This window comes from Fukomys damarensis, unplaced genomic scaffold (genome assembly GCF_012274545.1).
Source record: "Fukomys damarensis isolate Sample0158 unplaced genomic scaffold, DMR_v1.0_HiC HiC_scaffold_18, whole genome shotgun sequence".
NCBI lineage: Eukaryota > Metazoa > Chordata > Mammalia > Rodentia > Bathyergidae > Fukomys > Fukomys damarensis.
In genome coordinates this window covers 7,486,610-7,504,923 of record NW_022900930.1, presented here as the reverse complement: position 1 = coordinate 7,504,923, position 18,314 = coordinate 7,486,610, and the positions used below count along the sequence as shown (strand labels likewise).

General features: G+C 40.5%; 1 long non-coding RNA gene across 1 annotated transcript in view; it reads left to right on the top strand.

Annotated features, from left to right (window-relative positions):
* LOC117286723 overlaps positions 1-18,053 on the top strand; it is a 186,175-nt gene extending 168,122 nt beyond the window's left edge. The window contains exons 7-10 of the long non-coding RNA XR_004517847.1: positions 8,693-8,846; positions 9,755-9,837; positions 9,964-10,114; positions 11,220-18,053. This is a non-coding gene — a long non-coding RNA (uncharacterized LOC117286723). The remainder of the gene's footprint in view (positions 1-8,692; positions 8,847-9,754; positions 9,838-9,963; positions 10,115-11,219) is intronic.
* Positions 18,054-18,314: the final 261 nt, after the last annotated feature.

The window sequence follows — 18,314 nt, the reverse complement described above, 5'->3', positions numbered from 1 at the left end:
CTCCTGTGGAAAGACTCCATATCTGCATTTTCCAGAGAGATGGAACCAATTGACTGTACTTAGGCAGATGATAAAATGATAGAGGCAGCACTATGTAAACGGGGTTTCCTATGGGAGATGGGCTCACACAATTTTAGAGGCTAAGGAGTGTCAGACAAGCCATCTGTGAGCTGCAGACCTTGGGATGCTGGGTGCAGCTCAGTACAGGCTTGGAGGCCTCAGCATCAGGGCAGGACATGGTGAACCTTAGTCTAAGCCCAAAAGCCTGGGAACCCAGGACACCACCAGTATTCATGCTGGAGTCCTAAGTCCCCAGAGGCTGGAGTTCTGGTGTCCACAGTGGGAGACAGAGAGGGTATTTCAGTGTACAAGACAGAGAAAAATTCATTTTTTTCTTTTATTCTTTCCAGGTCCATGAGTGATTAGATGGTGCCACTCACACTGAGGGAAAATATTCCCTTCTCAGCCAATCAGACTGACACACAGGTCTCCTCTGGAAATCCCACAGACATGCCCCAATGATGTGGTTTCTATCTCGTGTTCCCCCAAGAGCCTCAGGAGCTCATAGGCAGGGCTTTTGGAACAGCCCTGGACCTGGGATCACTAGAGCCTGATGAGGAACGGTTGATCTTCCTCCCGGGCTCTCCCCTTTTCTCTCCGCTTCCTGACTGCTATGATGCAGATTTCTTTCACCTGCGCTAGAACTGAAACTTCTAAAATATGAGCCAAAATGAACTTCTCCTTTAAACTGTAAGTGTCAGGTATTTTGTTCCAAAGATGAGGAAAGTGATTGAGACACCCCCCAAAATGATGCTTTACTAGCTCTCTCGGTGTTCATTAATCTAGTCAAGTTGTTCCCTAAAATCAACCGTCACAGATTTATTCTTTTAAAATTCATTTTCTGACTTCGCTGTATCTTGTAATATGCCATTCCCTTCTTCTTTCCCCCGCTGCAGTGGCTCAAGATAAGTAACAACCACATTCCTCTCTTGTTTTCACTTTCTTTGAACAACAAAAAAGCATTGTTGTTTTTCTCTTGTCTCTATTTTGCTTTCCTTCCAGCCCCAGAGAAATGTGCGTGACATCTCACACCAAGGTACGAACGAGTGACAAAATGCTGGTTACTGAGGAGGATCAACATGAGACGCACGGAGGGTGGGGGAGGGCTCTTCTGGGGCGATGACGTTGACTCCATAACCGCTGTGTTGTTTGGGAACACACTTTGTCTAGTGGAGTCTACGATGGCTGAGTGAGGTGCAGGAAAAAAAGCTGAACATTTAGTTGAATTCCTTGTATGCCTTGGAAGAGCACATCTTGACTTCCAAAGAGACTTGCCGATGTATTTTCTCTGAGGGACCTTACTGTCCTGAGAGATTCTGAGAGAGCTGATGGGCAGGCAGAGAGGGTCTTCTCTGACTCTGAAAATATGTCTTCCACCCCCAAAGTCAGTCAGATTCCTGTCCCTGTTTATTTCCTTTAGTACATGTTTGCAGTAAGAATGTTTGCATTCCTTGGGTGGAGTTGGTACATGTACAGAACACAGCCCAGGTACTTGTTTTCATTTCCTTTCCTCTCCCCTCCTCCATTCCTCCATCTCTTGCTCTCTTTTCCATCTGAGAAAGGTCTATCTCCCTACTTCCTAGTATATATTTTTCGTTCTGCTCTGGGTCCTATCTCAAGGGTTGGGACACCTGCAGAAAACCAAATCTGATCATCCGCGGCCGCAGTTGTTCTTTCTTTAATCCACCACAAATATCAGGAAAATCAGAGCTGGCAGCTCAGGTGCCTGAGACTGGTACAAATAGTACTTTCTGCCTTCCCACAAATTAGACTGTCAGAGACTTGGCGGGGGTGAGTCACAGAGGAGTGGAGTGGTCCGGGACAGGGGACCCGGCGGCATCTAACTCTTCCTTTCCCCTTACCCTGTGCATGTCAAAACCAGCGGTACAGTAACGACACGGTGTTCACAGCTGAGCCTTGAAGTTTCCTCTACAGAGGAGTCTTCTCTTGCTACAGTCTGCTTGTTGCCGGCCCGTGTTAGATCGTTCCTCCAAGCAGGGCTTAGAAGAGAATTGGTTAGAACACCCATTTTGGGGGTGGGGGGATAAAGTGTATCTTATAAGGGTGCTTTGATTTTGCATGTTGAATCTCTGTGCTTCTTGGAGGGAGGGATGGTGATGTGGTGTCCTAATTCCTGTCAGAAAGTGAGCCTGGGAACTGAGAGGCCTCTCTGTAGCGGAACCCAGCAGCAGCAGGAGGAAGTGACGTCACCAGTACCCACTGACAGGGTGGGAGTTTGTCGGTTTAGGAATTTTTAAAGTGAGAACATCTTGAGTAGATTCGCAAAAACATCAAGATAAAATTCCAAGGATGAGGGTGCAGTCTTAATTCTCTTTTGTCATCCCCTTTCCCTCCCCTCTGTTCATCCCTCCCTCCTCTATCTCTTGATTTCTTTCCCATTTGAGAAAGATCTACTTCATCACTTCTGATCTTCTATCTTTTTTACTCTTTATTTATAATTTGGGTTTTTTATATAAGAGAAAGTATGTTGTATTTGAGCTTGTGTATATGATTTATTTCACTCATGGTCTTGAGGTACATCCATTTTCCTACAAATGACTTGTTCGTCCTTAATGGCGGAGTAGCACTCCCTTGTGTGTAAATATCACACTCAGCTGTGGATGGACATATGGACTTCTCCCAAGATTTGGCTATTTTTAATTGTGCTGCTACAAACACGGACATGCATGTTCACTACAATGTGATGTCTTTAACTTTGGGGGAGATACCTGGAGGGGGAATGGCTGGGTCAATGGAATTTCTAGTTTCAGTTTTTTGAGGAATCTGCATACTGATTTCCAAAACGGTGGTACCGTTTACTTCTCCCCAACAATGTGGAAACTCCCCCCTTACCCCACAGCCTCCCTGGCGTTTGTTATTATTTGATTTCTTAATGATGGCCTTTCTCTCTGGATAAGATGGAGTTTCAGCATTCTTTCAATTTGCATTTCTCCCGTGGCCAGTGATGTGGGGCATTTCTCGGTGTGTGCATGACCATTGACTTCTTATATGAAGAGTCTCTTCACTTCAGTTGCCCAATTTTTATTTTTATTTTTTCCGTACCGGGGATTGACCTTTGGCTCTTGAGCTTGCAAGGCAGGCACAGGAACCACTGAGCTAAATCCCTGGCCCTGGTTGTCCAATTTTTAGTTGGGTCTTTTATTTTGAGAAGTCTAATTTTTGGTTCTTTATATAGTCTAGCTATTAGTATTCTGTCTGAGGAATAGCTGTCATGTGTGTGTGCCAACTCCACCAAAGGGATGTAAACATTATGTACTACAAATGTACTAACAGAAAAATGAAGGAAAAAAAAGAGTACTAGACTGAAGCAGGAAGAGGGGCGTGTGTGGCTAGGTCTTCAGGTGCTGGCGAGCACTGCACATCCAGCCAGCTTTGTCTGAAGAGATTTTCTCTGTCAGTGTCAGAGACCAGGCTTGGCCTTGACCTGAGGTTTCACTAAGTACACTCTGTATGTAGCCCCTTGCCCTTCTAAACGCTGGTGGTATTCTTACTAGAGACAGACATCATACTCCAGCCTAATTTGGGCCTTTGAGGATGTGCCACTGTCCCCCACATCCAGATGATGGAATTATAGAGACAGGAACCAAGCCTGCATTCTCCTTGGAGATCACGTGTTTTCTCTGACTCAGAGACCCTGAACTCATGCCGCCCCCAAATCCATGGATGACCAATTATTAAATATTTCAATAAAGATAGTTTTAAGGTGATGATTTTGCTTTTGCCTTCACAGTAGCTCAGCTGGGCACTGACTCTGTCCACACAATTCTGCTGACAGAGACTTCTGTCCTCCCATGGAACCTTCCTCACCGTAGCAGAAGAGACTGTAACACAGCAGCTTTTGAGCCGAGATTTGAGGCAAGAGCTATGCCTCCAAAAGTCAATGGTCTAACCAAACCTGTTGCTGTGCACTGTCTTAGAATTAATTGAGCACTTCCTACTTTATCTCATTCCTGCACACTTCCTAGCTGGTTGCAAAGAAGACCGGTCAATCAGGAATCGGGGATCAAGGACCAGGAAGCAGGGCAGAAGTCCTGAGGTCTTTACTTGAAGAGTTTTCTCAGCTGTTAGAACGACCACTACATTTCGGTGGGACTTTGCAAGTGATCATGGTCAAGATCTCTTGTGCCTGGTGGCTGGCTTCAGATCACTCTCTAGGACAAGGATTTAGGCCCAGAGGAAGACATTTCTCAAAGCCTGTGTGTATGTCTTGTTTTCATTGCACCTTAGGTGGGACTCTGGGCCGTAGTACACTATTTCACTTTTTTCTGGTATAGGAACTGAAGCCTTCTCAAGTTAAAGTGTAAATGATTAAAAATTTGCACTCCTCGCAACATTAGCTTGAAACTTTGATCTCTGGTAATAGTGAAACTCTGGGCATTAGGCAAAAGAGTAGAGAAAACAAGGAGTAGAGGAAAAACTAGCTATTATACTGATTAACTAATTTTTTAAGGAGGGCTACCGTGTCATCTAGGGATAGAGTCTTTCTTCCATTATCTAAACCAAGGAATACCTTCAGCAATTAAAATCAAGGTATCATTTTTCCTCAAATAGTGTTTCTGTCATTGATAACAATAAAGAAAGTAATTTGTACGTTATGAATTTTTTCTCAAGTTAATCTCACTCCTTGGAGTAACTCTATGAAGTAGAAAACATTATTTCTGTTGTATTAATAAGAAAAGAGAAGTTTAGAATGGAGAGATCATCTGCTCAAGATCAGACAGCTAACATCCACGAGCTAGAATTTGGCTGCAAATCCAGGTGAGTTTACTCAACATTCAAGGATCTTTTAAAATCTCAACCTTCTTTGAACTCACTTTAATGCATCTAATTTCTCCTCTCTGTAGTGCTCTAGCTCAGTCCAGAATGTTATGAGATATAAGTCTCCTTCCCTGTAGTCACCCATCGAGATGGGAGTGCTTAAACAATGTTCTTCATCAGTGTGGTTTACCCATAAACCTTAGCTTTATTCTGCATATTGGATGTATAGATTTCTTTCCTTTGGCAGTACTGAAAAGTTGTATTTTTGTTGCAAGAATAGCACATCAGACTCAGGAGAATGAGTCTGAGAACCTGCCCTTGAGGTACTTTTCTGTACTCAACTTCTGAGTCTGGTGAGGCTGACCCTTGGGACCTGTGTGCATTCCCACAAGCTGGAACCATACTGCAGTCTTGCCTGGACAGCAATAAAGACATTGTGTGTGCTCAGCAAAGTTGGAGCAAAAAAAAAAAAAAAAGTGTATAGACTCAGGTTAGTTCATAAATTATCCATGGTGTGTTGGAAGGGATGATTTATCTAACTATACATTCATTAACAAGTAAAGTTTTAAAGGAAATTTAGTAGCCTCTCTATCTTCAGGGAATATAGCCCAGGACGCCCAGTAAATGCTTGAAATTGCTAGTTGATAGTTCAGAATCCTATATACATGCACACATATGTCTTTGATAAAGTTTAATTTATAAATTAGACACAATAATACACTAAAAATAGTAGCTCATAATAAAACAGAAGAGTTACAGCAAAATACTATAATAAAAGTTAAATGAATATGATCTCGCAAAATATCTTATTGTACTTTCACTTTTTCACCTCAAGGAAATACTTTAGAGCTTCTCTTTGGTATATCTGGATTTCTGGCTTTACCACTCTTGCTCCTTAGGGCCATTGTTAAGTAAAATAAGGATTACTGTAACACAAGCACTATCAGGACCATGGATCTACCCGATAACCAAACCATCCTAAGCAACTAACGGGTAGATGGTGTGGATATGCATATCAGAGTGGCCCTTCCCATCCCCGGTGAAATGTGATTTCATCATGCTGCCCAGAAAAGTATGTAATTGAATACTTATCAATTTTTTCCCCAGAATTTTTCATTTAACATTTTCAGACTGCAGCTGACTATGGGTAACTGAAACTGTGGAAATCAAAACCACAGGTAGGGCTGGAAGGGCTCAGGCGTGTATCGTGTTATAATAGTGAATGCAACTGGCTATTGACCAAATATTTCCTTGGAGAGATTATTTATTAGGTGTCATTTTACTGTGATCTAAAGGAAACATATCTCTTTTACCATCTCCCCTTTGAAGAAATTATATGGTAAACCCGAAATCGGGCTCTAATCCAAAGATTCTTTGTCCTCAAGATGTTCTGACGTTATCCAGCGCGCTTAACTGTGACCAAATGGTAAGTGCCTAGAGAGAAAGTAAAAGCAGGATAATTTAAAGGGAAAAAGTATGGAAGAAGCAGAAGGGAACATTGCTTAGAAATCCGCTGGCAGGTAGAAGGGGTCAGAAACAGTGGCTTGCTTTTGTTTGTGACGTCTCTTCACGAATGAAGGAAAAGCATGTGGGCTCCTTGAAGCATAAACAAGCTCATCCTTTTTCTGAGGGATTCGCTTAAGGAAAAGAAGAAATTTACATTCTGAGAAAAGGGACAGAACATTAAGGCACTGGAGGTTTCAATCCTCCAACCCTACAGTAGATGGAGATACTGTACCTTTAACGTGCTTGACAATCTCTTCCATTTTATTATGTTTTGCATTTCTCCCTTGTAATTTAGTCCTTGTTGTAGTCATAGGCTTTGCCATCGTTCTCTGCATGTTTGTGGAGTTTGTTATCAAATGATTTTTTTAATGTTTTGAAAGAAAACACATTTTAAAGGCAGAAGGACATTCTCGGAGGTACATCTCAGAATAATGAAGGATACAGCAAACTGTATTTCTGCCATATTTTTTTCCATAATTCTTTGTTGTGTTGAGTTCTATTTAAATCATAATGACACATGAGCAACTTGGATTGGTTTCTTTATTTACAGGCATGAAGAAACCTCTCCCTCTTATATTATCTACAAGAAAACTCTATTAATCATCCAGTCCTCAGTGAGACTTGAACTAGTACATTTTGAGTGCACACGTATTTATGTGCATGTGGACACACACACACAAACACACACACACCACCACCACCACCACCATCTTGACCTGTTTTCTTTTTTCCCATTTCTAAACCTTTTGCTTTTGGTCCACTTGCTTTTTAGTCTTTCCTATCTTCCCTGTCTAACCTTTATACTTGATTCTGCAAAATTTCTGCTGGGAGTAACAGAACCCTGTTCGCTCTGGTTGTCCTTCGGAGTCTCTTCCGTCTGCTTTTTAGCTGCTTGAATCAAGCAGCTCCAGTTCATTCATTTAGTTTCAGATTTGGGAAAGTCTTTGAAAGGCAAGAAAAAGCAGTGACAGTAACACTCAACATAGCCTGTTAAAAATTTACTGAGACAATTTTTCCTTGTGTTTGCCTTTTGTCTTAAAATGCTTAGTTTATGATTGAAGAAATAAAAATTGTAAGGTTGGCCTTGAGCCTCTGCCTTCTCCATGAAAGATCTTCTTGGTATTATTAGCAAAAGGAGGAAAAGGCTGTCTTAGATTAGTGGAACATCTTTCACTCTTTCCCACCTTTGGTTCTCTGTTATTACTTATTTTTTCATTCAGACAAAAAGGCACTGCCTGTGTAAGATATAGCAGTTTGGCTAGAGGAGAATTTCCTAGAAACCTGGAAATAGGCTCTTTCATTTAATAAGCTGGATCAGGTTTTAGCCTCAGGATAGAAACTAAATGAAAACTCTCTCCCTTCTTCCTCTTCCCTCCTCCTCACCCGCCTCCTCTAGCACCTTTTTACTTATTCCTTCTGGCTACAAATTATTTCTCTGGTCCATTCCTTACCTTCCTCTTTTTCATGTGATAATATGTGTTTTAACTTACTGTGTGAGGGAGAACACAGAAGCCTCTGTAGATTTGATAGGAGAGACAACCACAAACAACGATTTCAGAGCTTTCTGTAACAAGCTAGACCTCAGAACATGCAGCTCTCTTGCCTCCACTTCAATCTCCCCCTAAGGCCAGAGGCACAGGATGTATCAGAGAGAGGAGCTTAGGTGTGGACCCTGTGGCTTCTTCCTCCTCCTGAGGAGTTGGCTCCTGATGTAACACGCACCAGCGTGGTGACTGTCACACGTCGCAGCTACCTAGCAGCTGCCAAAGTTCATGCACAATTTCTTACAAGACGCAGGCTTCTAGATGGAGCCATAACGGCCATGCCATGGACCCCTGAGGAGCAGCAACTTCTTTAGCACTAAGTTACTGTTGAGGTTGTTAGGATGGCTAAATTGAAAAGATATAAAGTAATAGCTTTGAATGTGGTTTCCTTGAGATTTAAATAAAAAAAAAACTAGCACTATAACTCTCAAATGAGCCTTGTAAGATGGTGCAATCAGTGGAGTGCTGGAGCTGGCTCACTCCAGCTAGCAGGAGCTGATTGTTACATTTTTAGGAATTTTGAAAGCTGACTATAAAATAAAGACATTATTAAAAGTTAAATCAGTAAAATGAAGTATATTGAAATGGCAATCAAAACTCAAACTCATTGCTCCATTTTGTTGTACTATTATATATACTCAAGGTTAATTAAGTGTATTGTTTGTGTAAAGTCAAAACTCAATATAATGTGTTATCGTGCCTCTCTTCCCGACTCTGCCTCATGGTTTGAAATTGACCTCTGTGAATGTATTTACGTCATAGAGATTGGCCACTGTTATTCAGAGATTTTTATCTTCCCCCAGAGATTCGGCAGTGAAACATTTATCATCTCACAAATGAGAAATCAGAGGCTGGGAAAGAAAACAAATCTTACAAGGGGTGAGGAGATCAAGATTCTGCAATTGTCGATCACAGGACATCTAAAGCAGGACGGATATTTGGATTGCATTGTTACCTGTTAAGTGTTAGTCAGAAAGAGGGATCCTTTTATGTCTCTCATTCTCTCCTGTGTCCCCTCACTGAAACACCTGTAAACTCCAAATCCAGTGTCACTGCCTTCTGTCCAGTTCATTCTGCAGCCCGTGTAGTGTATTTTGGGATTTTCTGCTTCTACTGTTCACAATCCACCAAAGAGCCATGATGTCTCCAATTATATTACATCTAGAAATTCACCAGTTAGCTTCAGCTCAAGGGCAACTCTGGCTTTGTGTGGTAGAAGGTCTTGACAGTGTGGTGAGAAGTTTGGGTGCTGGAGCTCTTGTGGGTGCAGAGTCAGCACAGTGGGAACAGCAAGCAAACAGGAGATGTCTGTTCTGCATGGGTACAAGTAAGTCCACCCGTGTTTATAGTGACAGTTTCTACCTCTTTGTCCTTATTTAGGGATGGGACCTGGCTTGGACTTTTTTTTTTTTATTAATGATAATAATAAGGATATTCTTCACAGGGACATTTCAGCGTGCTGGCTGAAAAATCCTAACAACTTCCCATCAAATTTTTACAATTATCATCAGAATCACTATTATCTTTTCTCCATTTATAGTATGATTTATATGTTAAGAATGTTTACACATAATATTACATTCAGACTAGGTGATACCTTTCAAAAATTATTTATCAATGGATATATTTAGGCATAGGGAGGATGTTTTCTCTGCAATCATAGGCTGATGTGAAACTTGACATTGGGTTTAAATGTCAGCTCTGAAACTAGCATTTAGTTAAATGATTACCTTAGGCAAACACTGTGCTGGTACTTTTACATACAGTATTTTATCGGCATCCTTCAAAATCAGCATTATTCCTTATTTTTTATGGATAAGTACACTGGAGCATAACATAAATGATTTTTTCCTGTGATCCTATAGGTCAAAGAGCCAGAGCTAAACCCAACTTCCCCTCACTCATCAGAAGGGATGATGCAACGCCTACTACGAAGTCACAGGTCCAGGTGTGCATAACGCATGCTCTTCTAAACTTAGCTTCACTTGTGGGAAAAGCACTGAACTGTCCCTGCCCTAGGAGAGTACAGCATGTAGCCATCATTCTAATGAGGTGCTTTTGGAAATTTCTCTAGGGAGGGATTCAACAACTGAATACCATAAGAGGAACAAGAGGGGAAATATCAACTTCATATATTTGTCCTCAGATGCATGTTGGGTCACCAGTAATTTTGGATTATGCGAAAGTGATGTAAAATATAAAGTGTCCAAACTTCATTCAGTGAGGTAAATTTTAAAATGCAAACGCTAGTGTATTTCTTTCTGCATGACATTTTTGTTTCATTTTCTACTCCATCGATCCTTGCATCCCATGAAAACTCTGAAGGCAGGTTTCTCTGGAAATAGAAGCCAAATCCTTTCAGGGTGAGAATCAAAAAATGCTTTGACCTTAGCCCATGGGACCCAAATGTGTTGGTTGTCCTAAAAGATGAACTTCAAAGACAAGCACGAATCTGAGGATACTATAAATCCAGATTCCGCATTACTGGAGTCTTTTTGGAGAAGAGTGTTTATAATTCTAAATCTTGGCCTCATTCCCAAAGAAGTAGGTCTTATCTGTTATTCCAAGTAGGCTTTTTACACATAAGCGGTGCAGTTTCACTGTGGGCATGGCAATGTTTAGCTTTATGTGTTGTTGTTAACTCTGTATATATTCCTATGTATTTGGAGGGATCATATAGATTTTCAACTCACTAATGAGAAAGCAGACCTTCCGAACACCACCTGATTTTTCTGTTCTAAGTCAGTCGCACCATTAGCTGGCATAGTGTCACTCTCACAGAATAACACATTTTAACAGTATAAGTTAGCAATTGCAAACACAAGGTGTGGATCCAGATTGCTGAGGTCTGAATACCACTGTCTTTCAGAGGTGGTTCTCTGGCTGATCCAGCAGAAGGACGTCCAAGGGGAGGCTGCTGTCTGGACTGCTGTTGATGCTGCCTTCCAACACCTTGCCACATAGAAACATCTAGATTATTTTTTTCTTGTAGCTTATTTAAAGGGAAAATGGAGAAATAATCTTTTCGTCAAGCAAGCATAAGCAAGACTTAGCATGGAGTAGAAATAAGGGAGGAAGGAAATCCTGGCATGGTCTCTCGCCATTTGATTCATTGAGCCCTGGTTTTCCCTGATCTGTGTGTGTGTGAGGTTAGAACGTGTCAGACAGGGCACAGGCCTGGATGTTTATAGTCCTAGATGAAAAGTTAAACTGTTTCTTAAGATTTCTGATTTGGACAAAACTTGAGCCATTAGTTCTTGCTCACCTTTACTTGGTGGCTTCATTTTACATGGTCACAATCCTGAAGAATCCAAAATAATTTATTCTCAGACTAACATGTACTAAGTAGACGAAATCCATATTGGAGAAATTTTGAGAATTTAAAATCCACTCAGAACCAAAGATGTGGCTGGCAAAGAGAAGTGCAGTAGAAAACTGTAGCATGAGTGACGGCTGAAATTGAGACAGCAGCAAAAAGCTAGAGCCCCTAAGAGCTACCTTGTTTGTCTGGTGGACAAGAAAACATCACACATCCTGTGGATTTACAAGGAAGGGTCCTTCGCCTTCATGCTTTGGGTAAGAAAAGAAAATCTCCACTTCAGCACTGAAACTCAAAGCTGATGCTATATCCAGGTATGAATTCTAAGCTAATAAATTAAAATGTAAACAATGATCCAGGACAAATGAATCCTCAGAGGTACCCGGTAGAAGCAAAAGAAAACTGCTCTTTAGGGCTTCTATAATACAAGAGAAAAGGTGCAAGTTGAAAATAAATATTCATTCATAAAACAAGCCACAAGAGGAAATGAACCATAGGAGAAGGAAATAAGCAGGTACAACTAACTTAGGGATTAGGGTTCCAGGAGCTGGAGAGAAGAGCCTAAAAATACAGAAAGATAAAGTAGATGAAAAGATGCCACAATCGAAGAGGCATTAACAACTAGAGAAGATAAATAAATGCATTAGAAGATAAAATGAGAATAACAAATTAAAATTCAGTGGAGACTTCCACCTCTGGAAAGAATGAAGCAGATATGCTCTCTTTTTCTCTCACTCAGTATTGTGAAAACTCTGACATAAGTCAGAATATAACTGAAGTGGGGAGAGAAGGCCAAAGAGAGAAAAACAGATACTTTCTTGAGAGAAAAACACACAGGTGATCTTTCATCCACTATTACTGTTTCTCTCCATTACATTTGATTCACCTGTTCCTTTGTTCCCAGTCATTTCTGCCAGAGAGTGTGATTGTACGGCATGTCTTGGTCAATGGGTTATGACATTTGCCACATACTAACAAAAGACTTAATTGTGTTGTGTGATTTCACAGTGTCTCTATTGCTCCTACCTCCACCAAAAGAAAAACCTTTCTGAGATTATGAATCTGTTTCCCTCTGGATTCTGGAATAAAAACATCCATGGAGTCAGTTGAGCCTAGCCCGCCTGAGAAGTGACCAGCAGAATTGGGCCAACTATAGATTTTCCTACAAAGTGAGTGAGGAGGAAATAAGTGCCTGTTTCTCAAAGTTAATAAGACTAGGGTTGTGGGTTATCATATCAAAGTTGGCCCTATTGTGATGCAGTAAGACAACCTAGCATGGGTATGGGGATTTAGCTTAGTGGTTCTGCTGCCTGCCTCGCCACACAAGGTCTGAAGTTTGATCCCTGGTATCCAAAAACAAACAAAGAAAAAGACACATCTAGCAGGTTCACAATGAGCGGTTCTGTGTCTGTGGCTGATGGACAGGAAGGCTAGAAAACTGAGGGAAGACCCATCCCAGTTGTGAGTGGCACCAACCAACAGACCTGTACCATGGATGGAATAAAAAAGAGAAAGAAGAGGGAACTATGCCCGTTATGGAGAGCTCTAGTCTGCCTCAGCGAGTCCACCCTTTGTGGATGTCGCCCAGGGACATTTGTCTCCAGGTTTCTATTTTTTCAGCTTTCCAAAGCAGACTCACACAGGTGACTCTAGTGAGAGTCTCAGCCTTTGACCTTGGCCCTACATTCCTGATCTCTCTAGGTGTGGCCTCATCTTCTTGGGCAGAACAACCCTCCAGCACTCCAGAATGCAGACAGCCATTATGGATTCTCCAGTCTTTTCTTGTAGGCCTACTTAGTAAAGGCCCTTGGATAATTGTACATATAGTTTTCTATTGATTTTGTTCCTTTAGAGAACCTTAACTTAATACACTGATAAACACTCTAGTCTTGGGTGTGTTCTCTGTATACACAATCACCCTGAACAACCTCACCTATACTAGGAGCAATAACAAAATTGAGGACTCAAAAAATATATATATAAAGTTTTTTGCCTTTCTTCTGAGCTTTATTCAGATTTCCATCTTCTAGCCCTCACTCCAAAGTGGTTCATCTCATGATCCTTTTCTAAATTTTCCTTTCTGCTTATATCTAGCTGAATTTACTTGCCCTAAGGTGCTTCAGCATTACCTTTTTCATCTTTATTTATAATGTGTACCTTAGGCAATACAGCAACTTATCTATGTAATTTTTATCACTATGTAGGGTCTTCTCAAGAGGGAACTTCTAATCTCTAAACTGTTACGTAGGTTGACTATAGTGCATATAGTCGTGTTGTTTGAGTATTTGCTGAAATAATGTGATGGCAAAAGTACATATAGGATTAAAAGATAATTTATTGCTTATGAATAAGACAAACTAATTCTTCACAGTTCCTTAAGCTGAGCAGTCCAAGATCAGGGCACCTGGAAGTTCAGTGCGCTACAAGAGTCCATTTGCTAGTTCATTATAGTCACCCTTTCCTGTGCCCTCACATTGCAGGCGTGACCAGAATAAATACTGTCACACATTTGGAAAAAGAAAAATCTACATTTTTACTCATTTTGAATGTCCTATGTGACAACACAAGCGGGGAGAAAAAAGCAAAAAATGACTATGATTTTAAGATGCAACATTTATTTTCTACTTGGGTACAAGCAGATAACTTTCAATTGTAGGCAGTACAGCCCTTACTACTTGACAAAAACTCATGAAATTTTATTGATTTTTCTCTTATTTTTAAAAATCCTGAATTTTATATTACACAGAAATTTGCCTTTGAGGAAAGAATGGAAAGACAGAAAGAGGGTTGGGCTTGTATCAAAAAATCAATGAATTAAATGGAATGTTAATATTTCCTTTAGTTTTATTTAATTTCCTTGGGGACTTTTCATGACATACAAGGTGCTATCAAAGTATGGTAAATATATAAATAACAAAACTACAGTAAAAACCCACTACCATCAATTCCCCTCAAAATGCTTACCTTTACTTCAAATACATTCACCCTATCATTCTTGCCACTTGGCGAAGCAGTTCTGGAACTCTTCTTGTGTCCTTTTGTGGCTGCCTTGATATCCTGAATTGACTAAAATTCTGTCAAATAGAAACAATTTGGTGAGTTCTCATCCTCCTTATTCACCAGAGGTGGCACCAGGTGACCTCCGGCTCTTCCTCTAAGCTCTTTAAAATGGCTGTGAAAAGTAAATATTCTGAATCAACTGAGGACCTCAAGGCAGCTCCAACAACCCAACTATAGAATGTCATGTAAGAGGACTTCAGAACTGTTTCAGAAAAGGCAGGAATGGTGAGGTGTTGTCTCCAAGCCAGAGGAATTTTTCTAAGGGAAATTAGTGGTAATGTGTCTTTTACTGTATTTAATTTTTAAAAATTCACCATGTTCTTGGATGACTCTTCATATCTGCAGCACAGATTGTTTTTTAGAGACATTAAGGGACTTGCCCCAGACCACTCATCTAACAGTGAGTAGAGCCACATGCGAGCACATGTTTCCTGATTTTTCAGTTAGCACCCTTTTGGTGATTTATTCCGCCACTGGATTAAGTGTCCTTACCTATGAGCATACTGGGAAGTTGTTATCCATGCTTAACTATCTGAGGAAGAGGAAGAGTGACAGGAGCTGTGCTGTATGAAGTAGCCATCGCTGCTCTGGAGAGGAATTATCCAGCGCCACCGAGAGCAGCGAGGCTCCTGCTCCCTCAGTGGCTGCTCGTGGATGCCTCCCCACATTCCCAGCAGTCAGCCTATGGTCTGCCACCCCAGTAGAAATGTGGATTTGAATATTTGAATTGGGAGAAGCGTTTCTCAAGCAGACAGAGTGAACTAATTTTCAGGCATTAATAACATGTCCATTTCTATTTTCTTTCTGACAGCTACAGGACTGCATTAAATGCTCACTGGCCTGCTACATTTAATTTGAAAAAACAAATCCACTTCTGAAGTCATGGAAGCTGAAAACATTAGTGGGAGGATCAGAGCTCTGTTTTCATCCCAAGAACAAGACAGTGGTTATGTTCTGAAATATCCCACAATATGAACACAGTGTGATCATTATTAGAATAGGAATATGTCTGGATATTTGAAAGTATTGTTTTTTTATATAGCCTTTTTTAGAGCTGACCTTCTAACATTCTCAATTATTTTAAAATTAAGTTTTATATTTTAATTTTTGTACTTTGTGTTTCATAATTTTCTTCTGTTTATAGGCTTTCCAGTAGGGAGCCCTGGAGCCGATGAAAGAGGAAGGAGAGTTCCTTGGCAGTGGTGCAATGGTTCGTCTGGTCCTAAGCAGTAGGATCTGTGCTCCATTATGTATCTCTTCTCACCTTTTCAAACACATCATTATTCTGCACTTGCCAGTTCCACTTATTAGACAGCAGTATTTAAGAAGCATATTAACATGCTCGGTTCCTGGTTGTATTAGCTTTCTTGTTGTTGGGATGCAGTGTCTGACTTGATATTTCCATAAAGAAGGACAGGTTTATTTTGGCTCACAGTTTCAGTGGATTAAGTCCGTGCTTGGTCAACTCTAAGGTAACAGATGGCGGAGGAAGGCTGCTCATGTAAGAGCAGCCAGGAAGTAGAGAAAGAAGAATCAGCTGGGTGGAGGGTGAACCTTGTGAGTGACACCACCAGGAAGGCCCCTTCCAACTAGGCCCCAGTTCTGAATATGGAACTTTTAGGGGTTCTTTTAGATCTAAACCCTAACACTCGTGCAACAGACTTCACTGATTTAATAGGAACTGAGTACTCATTGGGTGCCTTTTGATGCTATGAAAAGAAGGATAAGACCAAAAATGTTCTTGCTTCTGTGGATCGTGTGTGTGTGTGTGTGTGTGTGTGTGTGTGTGTGTGTGTGTGTGTGTGTGAAAGAGAGAGAGGGTGTCAGTGCCATTTCAGTCATGAAGTATGGAAAAGAGATGAGGAAATCATCTCTTTTAGACAGAGTAACCAAAGAAAAATAAAATTCAATTTGAATTGAGTCCTGAATTATGAGAAAATATCAAAGGAAGGGCCAAGCGCAGATGCTGGGAGCAGAAGGATCACTAACAACTGGTAAAAATTCCAGAAAAAGAATGATAACCAGTGGCTCTGCAGTTCAAAAAACCAGGGGAATAAGAGTTCAATGGGAGTTCACATCATTTATGAAAATGTCGTGATGGTGAGGGTTTTGCATTTCATTCTATTTGCAATTGTAATTCAGTGATGATATTTAACTAGGGGAGGAATGCAGTGATAAAAAATGAAATTTTAAATTCTAGAAACTGAAGCTCAGAACTGTTTTAAAAGTACAGGATCAGCTGTAATTTTGAACGGTGATGCAATGATGTTGTACATTTTCTCTTCCACCTCTCCTTTTCCCTCCAGAGGTTCTGTGATTTGGCTTAATATTTATGCTATGGCAAGAATCAAGGCTGCTCAGAACCCCTCTGGCCTTGTGGTTTTCCTGCATATGTCAGTCAAACAGGATGCCAAATGGCAATTGAAATAAGCACAGTGTATCAGTTCAATCATGGGAGCATTTTCTTCGTACTAGGAGGCAGTGAATACCAAGTGAATTTGATGAATAGTGTAATTATTCACTAACTGTGATGGTGTGGAAACCCAGACAGACTCACAAGAGGACAGTCCCTCGGGCAGGCATGCCCAGAATCACAGATCATGGATTCCCCTGCAGCCTGTGTTCCTTGGCAATAGAACACGCTCTCAAGTGTGCTGGCAGGACCATGTGGCCATCTGTCCTAGACCAAAGGGTTTCTGTGATATCGTGTCATTCAGTTTAAACTGTTCATGAATAAAGGGGGAAAAAACTTTAACATTCCCACCTCCTTATCTGAAAAGAAAAAAGATACCTGGGCGAACTGCATGCAAAATATATCATTCTGAGATAGCTTGAAAGTAGCAATCTTAAAAGTTAAATTCAGACTTCAAGTTCAGAACATCTGATTTGTAGTTGCTGTGTTTCCATGGTTATTTAGCTTCTATTGGTTCAGCAAACATTAAGCTACTGTTAACCTCTATTTGAGGATATTTGAATATCTATCCCATCTGAGATGTGATTCTTTTCACTAATGTTGTACAGTTCTAAGAAACTGAGAGATGTATGTATGATTATGAGATTTTGAAAGTTTAAACTTTTCCTTTTAAATATTTTGTTTTAAATCTCTGTTTATGGAATCTCTGCAAAGTTTAGGGGTCACTTTACTACTACAGGTTATAAATATAAACTCAATAGTCTTCCTTCTAAGATTGGGTAGGGGGCACACATGGTCACTGGACTCTTTCTGCAGGTATTGTACCTGCTGTGCAGAAGGGCTTGCTGAAAGATACAAAGGGCACTAGAAGAGGTGTTTACAGGAGAACTAACTTCACTTCAATAAAGTATATTTTAGCATTTACTTTCTGCTTACTAAAAAATTCAGGGGGAGGCTTTGGTCCTTCCCTACGTGGGTCATATGTTTTTGGAGAGATATGCATATAATTAATTTTGCTAAAATTTAAGCTGACAAATGCATATTACAGAAGTAGGCTAAGGGATGGTAGAAAAAATATAACATTTTAAAACAAGATTTTATCCCATATACATTGAGGAACCCTCCATAAGTTTTAAAAAGAAAATAGTCATATTTCTTTTCTGCAAAGATCGATTGGGAATCAGTATAGAATAAAGAATATATTGGAAGAAGGTTGAAGCCGGATGTAGAAAGACAAAATCACCTGGTTAAATCAACCAAATCAGAGCTAGAACTAGGTCTAGGTTCAGGGCTCTGGATCCTGAGCCAATTGCTTGTTTATTTTTGTTTTTGTTTTTGAGACAGGGTCTCACTATGTAGTTGAGACTGAACTGGAACTCACTACGTAGCCCAGGCTGGTCTCGAACTCACAGCAATCCTCCTGCCTCAGCCTCCCGAGTACTGGGATTACAGGCATGCACCACCACACCAGGCTTCTTGTTTATTTTTTATCTCACATACATTTTCAAATTCAAATCATGTGTATTGGTATTGAATGGGAAATGATTCTTAGGATTCATCAGCTTTCATTGAGTAATATACTGGTTGACTGAAAGAATAAAATAAAATAAAATAATTGGGTTCCGAGCTTAAA